We start from the raw sequence: 9,797 nt of genomic DNA on the forward strand, positions 1-9,797 counted from the left end.
CATATAACATATTCAGGTATGGTTAACCTCCTTGAGTCCAATACCTTTTCTTCCAAGTCTCAGCACGGTTTTCGGGCTGACTTATCGTGCACTACGCAGCTCACTGAGTTTTAACATGACCTCTCACTTTCACTAAATAAAAATGTTCAGGTTGACTGCTTGCTTTTAGATTTTCAAAAAGCATTCGACAAATACCACATTTACTTCTTATGCACAAGTTGTCGTTCTTGGCCCTTCCTGACTATCTTTTTGGTTGGATAAATGATTATTTGTTAAATCGTAAACAATGCGTAGTTGTTGGTGGTCAAAATTCTCTATATGCGGATGTAACCTCGGGTGTCCCACAGGGGTCTGTACTTGACCCACTTCTCTTTTTAATATATATCAATGACATAGCACAGAACCTAAAATGCAGTGTCCGATTATATGCAGATGATTGTGTAATCTATAGAGAGGTCAAATGTGAGAATTATTCTTTTCTACTTCAGTCAGACCTTGAAAAGGTGATGACCTGGTGTGACAAATGGCAAATGTTTCTTAATATCAATAAATGCAATTGTATTAGATTCACCAAAAAAAAGCAGCCTTATCTATCAAAATATCAGTTGAACGTTGTTGCCCTTCAGGAAGTAGCTGATGTCAAATATCTAGGGGTTTATCTTAGCGTAGATCTCTCCTGCACTAAGCACGTCGACGCAACAACAGCAAAGGCAAACCGCGTTTTAAATTTTATCAAACGGAATTTCAAAATGGCCCCAACAAATATTGAGGAGCTGTTATACGTAACTAATGTTAGGCCAATCTTAGAGTATGCTTGCCCAGTGTGGGACCCGTATTACGTAAATTTAATATCGAAACTAGAGCGTGTGCAAAATAGAGCAGCCCGTTTTGTTGCAAATAATTATGAATTTTGCTCAACTATAACAGATATAAAGAAACAACTTGAATGGAAATCTCTGGTTTCGCGGAAAATGTCTTAGAATGAAACTTTTCAGAAGTATTTACTTAGGACAAACAGGTATTGTGAAGGACCACTACTTACAAAATCCTGATTACCTGTCTTCAATGGTGGACCACCCGCTAAAAATAAAGAATATTAGGTGTAGAACTGAATGTTTAAGAACTCATATTTCCCAAAATCAATTAGTGACTGGAACAGTCTTCCGCAGCACGTGGTCGCTGAGACTTCGGATGCTATGTTTTCCACCTCATTATTAGACATCCTTTAATAGTTGTGTGCTGTGTTTTTGTTTTGTACTGTTATGTTTCTGATTTTGTGTAACAGTTTTTGTAACAGTCTTATTGCACTTCTCTCAATCAATAGTCTTACTTTTTATTAACATGTTTGATACAATGTGACGTATAATCGTTTTACTTTTCCCCTACAATATTGCCCCTGTGGCGATGTAGGTACTGTGTAAATAAATAATTAAATAAATAAAAATAAATAAACTTGAGGTCGAGGAGCGTTCTACCATACCAGCAGCGTTGGGAAAGGAAAAACAAGGGGAAGGGAGGGGGGGGGGGGGGGGGGCTCCAGTCTCCGCCCCAGATATTTCGAGCTGTTAAAGCAAACAATACGGGGAAAGACGGCATGGTCGAGCTTATTTTAATGTGAAATTATTTATGCATATGTATAGCTACTCTCGCTCTTCACTGCATAAAAGATCGCGTAGATGGTCATTGTAAAAAAACTCGTTGTCAGAAGGCACTACTGGTTACATGCTTAGTGGTTCGGAAGTTCAAAGCTATATGTCTTTTCGACCTAAGGAACTGTGCCATTGGTAAGAAATAATAAATAAATGAACATAACAATAAATGCAAAAAATAAAAAGCTGGAGAAAAAAAAAACTATCAAGAGTCCGCCTGAATTGTGGTATTCTTGCATATTCAGAGGCCCAGAACTACGAAACAAATTTCTCCTACCAAAATGTGTACAGGCTAAAAGAAACACGTCCTAAAAAAGCGAAATAAAAAAAAAAGTTCATTTTTGTTTTTTGTTTCTTATGACGAGCCGAATTCGAACAATATTAGAAATTTTTTTTTTCCCTGAGTTAATTTATTCCTCGAAGTCAAAAGAACAATATATACATTAATTTGTATTCTGCGGATAGTAATGATATGTACTGTCTGTGGTGTTAATTTAAATGCGATACCCCAAACAATTTCGACGAAAAGAAATTACCAAGTTTAGGGCATAATTGCCCGTAGATACATATTTGAGTATTTCTTCGAAACTCATCTGGAACAACAATAATCATATCTTAAGACGACACTTACCTAGGTTATACATTGATCATTCTTAAAAAAAAGTTTAACATCTCTATCATAAATATCTTCGGCTATAGCGCGCTTCAAACATGGCACAAACGACAATTGTCAAAAACCCGTCGTCCTTCCTCGCTCCTTCGGGAATCTGTTTCTTTAAAACCAAGCATACCAGATGATTGAAATATACGGCATTGCCTTTCGCAAAGAATGCGGCACCACATGTAAAAATGCAAGAAAAAAAGTTACGAATGTACCTCACTGCTTAAATCCAAATGAAACCGCCCGCCCGTCTTTCGAAGTTCGACGAACTTCGCACTTTTACCCTAAAAATTAGAAGTTCGTCGATCTTCCGAATTTAAGAAATCGGAAGTTCGACAATTTTCGAATTCTTTGGATTAATAAGGTCGAAAGCTCGAAAATTATCGAATTTCTTCGAAGTTCAAAAAGGTCGAAAAGCTTCGAATTTTTTTAGTGCAAGAAAATCGAAAGTTCAAAAGTCAGAGTTTTTTTTTTTTTTTTTTTGTCTATCAAGTTCGAAAGTTCGACAAGCATCGAATTTTGCAGCGCAATAAGCTACAAATTTCGAAAAGCGTCGAACTTCGTAGTTTAACAAGTTCGAAAATTCGACTTCCGTCGAATTTCTCAATATGAAAAGTTCGAAACTTCGAAATCTTTCGAAACGCTTGATCGATCATCGAAACTTCGAATCGAAAAAACTTCGCTGCATCGCCAAATTTGAGTGTTTTTTTTTTTTCATAGCTCGCGGAAATGATGACAAACTGATTCTTTAGTCATTTAGTTGCACATTCGCAAGAAATATTATAATTTATGCTGCATTATTATCAAACCTGTGGCGTTTCTGCAACCATCGGTTCGAGATAGATTCTCTTTCGCTCGGTTAACACGTGTTCATTCAACACAATAGCGCACGTCAACGACCCGCTGATCAATCTTGCCCTCTGCTACACCATTGTAAAATTTCATTACGGGCTTGAACCATCGCGATATGTGTCATAGGCCTTCCAGCGATAAGAAGTGTTTCAGAATTGAATTGTAAAAAGTTGGTTATCAGATATATTATTTTTGCTTTACAAGAAATTCTTGCCTCACTCCTATGCATTCAAGTACCTATGCATTCAACCATAATAACGTAAAAAAAGAAACTTGAGTACACAACGGTCAAGGGGAGCACAGCGTCATCCACGAAGCCCGAGAAGCCCGGGCAATCGGCACCTCGGAGTCGCGTCTAGCCGGCGCGCCGGCAACCCGGCCGCGGCCGTGGGGCAGTCGCCGCGACGTTGCGGCGCGGTGCGCCGCCATCTACTTCTCAGTGTAAGAAGGCACACGGCACACTGCGAATTCTACGAATCCCGATGAGCCAGTAAATTCATTGGAGTGAGACACGTGGCAGCGTCTCACAGGCGTCCATTCTAGATGCCGCCTGTCTCCGTTAGGGTCATAGCAGAGAGGGTAAAAAGAGAAAAAAAATGTTCTTCCTCTCACACCCGATGTCGTCTGCTCCGCCGAGTGGGCAGTACCTAGCATCCGGCTGCCGTACAAACTGTGTTTAAAATCGCGTCATTTTGAAAATTTCAAGCGCAGATGCGCAGATTTTGGTATGCCAGTTATCGTGTATTACTATGCTAGATAAAAAGACTAACAGAGTCCAATTGCGCTGTTATCTGCGTGCAAATAAAAAGAAAATAGGGAAAACTGTGTCAGACTGGCCGGTATCTCCGGCGAATCCGGTGGCTGTACCTTTTTTACTATAGAGTTCGTACTGGTGTAGGCCTATAGCGACCATGAGTGGATGTCTGAAATAAGTAATAAAAACGTGCTCTCCTGCCGCAATACACGCAGTAGTTGAGGGTACTACTATCCGGCTGACTGAACTGCTATTTAAGTAACGGAAAAAAGATGTCAGTTCTTCATTTACCGAAGTAGAAAAACAGAGAGCTCTAGGCTGATTTTGGAGTAGCCATAGCTATTCTAAGAACGCGAACCACTTCACAACGGCAGCCACGAGCGAGAGTTCGATGTTCCGTACAGCCTTTCGATACAGCCAAAAGATGCAGAATGGCAACGTCGTCTGCTAGCGGAGTCGGGCGCGTGCCTTCTCCCTCGTTTTACCCCGCCGAACCCGCTGAATTTCCCGGATGTATGGAGAGGGCACTGCTGTCGAACAAAAAGGTGCCGCCCAGAGAGTGCTCAATGGAATGGTCTATACGACGCTCAAATTGGCCCCCTGAGTCGTAGCTTCCACAGTTTGCCAAGTCATACTTAAAGGGGCCCTGCAACAACTTTTTGACTGGGTTTTAATTTGCACCGAACCTGAGCGCACTGAACGTAGTAACTTAAAGAAACTTTTCCTTTCTCAAATTTCGCTTTATTTTAAAAGTGACAGCCAAATTAGAATTGCAAGAACAAAAAAAAAAAGAAACCTCCTTCATGACGTCGTAGGTTCTGGCTTGAGTGGCCGTGACCTAGAGGAGAAGTACCCGAATGAAAAATCCATCAATGTAACCCTGTTTGGCAGTCAATGTTTTCTAGTGGACTGCTGACTGTGCCTGACTGTATACGTCAAGCACGTCTGATTGACCAAGTTACTCTGACCGACAGTCAAACTCCAGTCAGACTCCGCTTGTCGGCTTTCTAATGGTTTCCTGGTGGCAGTCGGCCGCCGCGAAATGCCATCAAGATGTCTTGGTGGCGATTCTGATTGTACATCGATTGTCTCTAACTGTACGTCAAAAAGCTTTGACGTGCAGAGAGACGTACGGTCAAAGGACGTAAAGTTCGTTCGGATACCTTTCGTCAAATTTATGAATACGAAAAACAATCTATGCTTGAGAAAACGATTTTGGGACGTGAGCCCATAAAACCGCTGATGTTAGAGATATGACGCGCAACCGACCGACAACCTTGATCAGAAGCCCGCCGAGACGCCGAACACGCCACTTTCGCTTCGCCCAAAAAGGCTTCGCCGAGCTTCCATGAACGGTCGCTCTCGACTCGTTCTGTTTGCCTGCTTGCTCCGACCTGTCGATCCTGCCCGGACTCTACAATGTCTTATGTTTTAGTATAATTTCTACTCGACAAGACCCAGCCTGTTGTGAGTTCCGACGATGTAAGGGACTTTAGCGGTGTAGTTGAAGACGACAAGGTGTACCAGGTCGACTGGGCCGGAGACGCGCGAACAAAAGGATCGTTCTACGACGCGAAAGTACTCTACATGGCAGGGGAGTAGAACTGAAGTACGGCGAATGATGTACGAGTGTTTTTCATAACATGCTGACGGCTTAACTGCATTTGCAGCCGAAGCACTCTTTAGAGCGATGCGCTCATTGTCGGAATCTCACGCTGCAATACTAAAATGCTCCTGACTCGGTCCGGGAGGTTTGGGCTAGAAAGTTTATGCCTTTCTATGTGGCATGGGCTATTGGCCTTACCGCTGTGTCGCACCTCATTATTATTGTTTCATGATGAGTGCAGACAAAAAGCATCCGCGAGCGTAGTTCAGATATGTCTGCTTCTCGCGTTCGTCCGTAAAAGCCAGGGCTGTCTGTCGTAGCATGCATGCTTGCTCTCTAGCTTTAACGGAGTCGCATAGGTTTTGTGAATTAAAGTGTATACGGTCGTCCCGAAAGGTTCAGACATCGAGGGCGTTTCTTTGAAACATGCTTACAGTGCATGTGGTCCCGTTTGTGAACGAATGTCCCTTTTGCCCGAAAAACGCAAATTTCAAAAGGGAAAAAAAAAAACAAAGGACTCTTTCGCCAAGTCATACCTAAAGGACACACTTATCCTGATTTTTGATGTCATGAATTACATTCATTTTAAGGATTTGTGAACCGTTTCATAGCCATCCAAGATTGCCACCTCGGAATTTGAGCTTTATATAAAGAGTAAAGCTATACGCACTCCGGAGTGCACTTCGGACGGAAATGGCTATACGCGCTCCGCTAAACTCGTATAAAACAAATGGTCAAATCGAGTTTCCTGAGCGATGGCATAGCATAGGGGTTAAGGTGTCCGCTTTGTACTCAAGTGGACGCGGGATCGATCCACGGTGGACCTGCTTTTATTTTTTTTCTCGCGAACATTGTTTTGTCGAGGCATTTGGCAATATTTATGAGTGGGTATAGCTTTACTCTTATATAAATGCTGCCCTTGTTGATGAAATTCCCTTGGCAGTGGCAGTCAGACGTCACCTGATGGACCATCAGGGCACGTTCCACCAGGGCTGCTGACTGGCAGTCAGTGTCTCAAATTACTATCTTGATGGAATTTTCAATAGGGTAGTGAGCTCATCGAGCGCTCACGGCTGCCGCACTCTGTGTTGACGGCTCGAGAGGGCACCACGAAAGCACGTGTTGGATTGGCTGTATGCAGCGGGCGGCCAGGGCGGCTTGCATTGCATTTGCTGCGCGATTAAAGACTAATTCGGCATAACACTTTTTTGGCCACAAACGACAGCAAACACGGGGTAACGATCAGGTCAGAACGGCAGCCCCTTCGCGCTGCCATACCGCCAAATGGTCAAATCGCCAGCCAAGCCTGGGCCGAAAACCTTCGGAACGCTCGGAACCGGTCGGATCCTCGAGCCGGTATACGACCGCAGCGCCGCCGCGTACATCCGGACCTTCCTACGCGCGCCGTTCGTCGGAGCATCATCCCACTGGCCCTTACTAGTATGCGTCGATTTTTTCGCCGCTTGGTGGCTGGTTTGTCGATGGGTTTTTTCTTGTTTCCGTGATTTATGAACTACATTTGTTTATTTTCTGATCTAAAATACTGAACAAAAACTACTTTCATACATAAATGAAGCGGTTCGCGACACTTATGTTTTGTATATAGACTAAAAAACAAAGCTTTTAGCGGCTCTGACCAGTAGTACGCCCAGGACCAAAGACGTCACATATTGCGCGCTTTCGGCCACGCGGGTCGCCCTCGTAGGTGGAAGAGGTTTCCGCGTCGTCCGGTTAAAATATGACTCACTGATATTTAGTTAGTCTCTCCGTGCCCGCTGGGTTGCCTGAACCCCAAGAGACGTTGAAAGCGCAAAACAGATAGACGCTTAAATATGATTGCAGGGCCCCTTAAAGGGGCTTATTGGTGTGCTCATAGGCAACCAGCAATGCAGTTTTGCACTACACGTTCTGCCATCTAGCGACTGCAAAATAAAACAAATTGGGTAGGCCAGGGCGTCCCTTGCGCCCGGGTCGCGAGGACTGCGGGCGGGCGTATTTAGTAACCACGTGTGAACGTGGCATTTGGGATCGGCATGAGCCTTTTTGGGACTGTTTTTCATAAAAGTAAGTCTCAACTTCACGTCTCTATGATCTTACCGGGTTCCTGTGACATCTCGCCTAATCCTAGAGTTTCCCCCAAAATTAACGTCGCTACTGCTGTGTGAAAGACTGCCACAATCGCGAAGGTGACTCAAGCGTCAACCTTTACCGCTTCCCTCCAAGATCTTGGGAAGCGACACGGCGACAAAGTGGATTACTGCAGTGCGATGCATCAAGTAAGTGATTTTTACACTAATTGTTGAAGTGAACGAAAACAGATGTGCAGGCTTGAGCAGTGGTCTGACGAACTCCTTTTGCAAAATAACATATTTATACAAGTTGTTTTACGAGTCTCTGAGACAGTCATAGAGAGAAATATAGTAGGAAAATCGGGCCGATTGTTGCTTTGCTTCGACGTCGAGAATCAGGCGATGAGGTCTTCAAGCAAGATGCCCGTCGACTTGTTCCGGCACTTGTTGTAGTAGGCGTGCATTTGGTTGCGACCGCGCGCGCCGTTCGACACGCGCGGTCGCAACCAAAACCTTTTAAACCTGCGCGTTTTCAAATAGTGAATTTTTGTAGAACAAATTTTGTTGGTTTCGGCTACCAAATTTAATGCTGACTCTGGTAACAAATTTACGGCGTGCAGAAAATAGGATGCAAAAATTTTTCTTTAGAAAAAGCACATGCGAAGCGTAAATATCCTTCTGACACGCACACTTTTTTGCCTATCGCCTTTTTACACCAGACTTGTGCACTGTTCTCTAGCATGCAGAGTTTGGCTCTAATTACCCACATTTTATTCTAGTGTCGTGGGGGCGTCGGGAGAAGAAGAGGGCGGTCGAGCGAGGCACGAGTAAGGCCAGCCGGTAAGGAAAGAAGAAGAGCGTGCTGCACGAGGCTGGGGCCGGGCAGGAACGATAGAGCCGTTCTGGCTGGTCTGGCTCATGGCGATCCCCAGAGAATTCCACCAGTGTGTTTCGGATCAGGACCGGTGGAAACGGGGAGCCCTTGCCTTATCGGCCTAGGCCATGCCTATCCAGGAGTGGTTCCGCAGCGGAACTCTGGCTGCGATAGCCCGGAACAGCTAGCCTACGCAGCGCGTGGGAAGGACGATCCACAGGCGTGGACACGGACTGCGACTGCGAGCTATGAACGACAGGTGACAACTAGGGTCGGCGGGTTCGGACTGCCGGCTCTCAAAGACGGGCAACCGGGAAGTATAGTAAACCCAATCGGTGCCTTCTCGTTGTGTTGTGTCACTTCCTGGGAGACGAGCGAACCACAGACCGATCGGACGGCGATTATTTTAGAGCGACCCCGCAAGTGGTGAAGACAATTGAAACTGGTGTCCAAATGACAACTCTGGATTATGCTCTGAACACATCGACTTATCAAGGCTCCCGATGTGTTAAAAAACCGCAAAAAAGAACCAGGGACATGGCGCGCACGTGCACTAGCGGACTCCTGAAATCAGGGTCGCCGTCGCTCACCACGGCCCAACGGGAAGACTGCAGCCGACCCATTAACAGAGACACCTCCGCTTGGTTCGCTGAATGCAGCACTCTCGTGGCGCCGCCTGGCCATTGCCGGCTGGCTATCATGCACTTGCGTCATCTTGCCCCAAACGACACTTAAAAGCATGATATCGCTCAATTTGAAAGACCTCTCTCGAAGATTCGATCTATCATGACACCACCTTTGTTGCACTTCCTGAGTGATTACTCATTAGCGAAAGGTACGGTCAGGTGCGCGGAAAGATAAAATTGCGGGTGCTGATGAGGATCATGCGAGTCACTTAGTTTTATCGTAGCCGTGTGAACGTTATAGTTGACGGAATCATAAAATTATGTGCCCACTGGCACCAACTTGGCAACAGGAGCCGAAATCCACACGAGCGTTTCTATGCCACAGAGAGGGGAGCGCTAACCGTTTAGAGCGTTTCCTCAACTCCGACGTTACCGCGCCGCCTCGAGGCGCCATCAGTCCATTGGCGTCTCGCCGTCTGCCGTGAAGCGAAGAGCGAACGCCGAAGAGAGACGAAAGCGAACCCCCTCCCCCCCCCCCGTTACACCCTTTTCCCTCCGCAGCTGGTTGAGACATTGCGGAGGGCCCTGGCAAGGAGGAGCCTGAAAGAAGAAGCACCCCCCCCCCCGCCTCCTCCCCCCTCCACAGGAACAGGCGCGTTTACATGGCGAAGGAACAGGCGAGCGACACCCAAACCAACCCTGAAGG

Source organism: Ixodes scapularis, unplaced genomic scaffold (genome assembly GCF_016920785.2).
Source record: "Ixodes scapularis isolate PalLabHiFi unplaced genomic scaffold, ASM1692078v2 PGA_scaffold0__279_contigs__length_252992795, whole genome shotgun sequence".
In the NCBI taxonomy this organism is placed as follows: Eukaryota; Metazoa; Arthropoda; class Arachnida; order Ixodida; family Ixodidae; genus Ixodes; species Ixodes scapularis.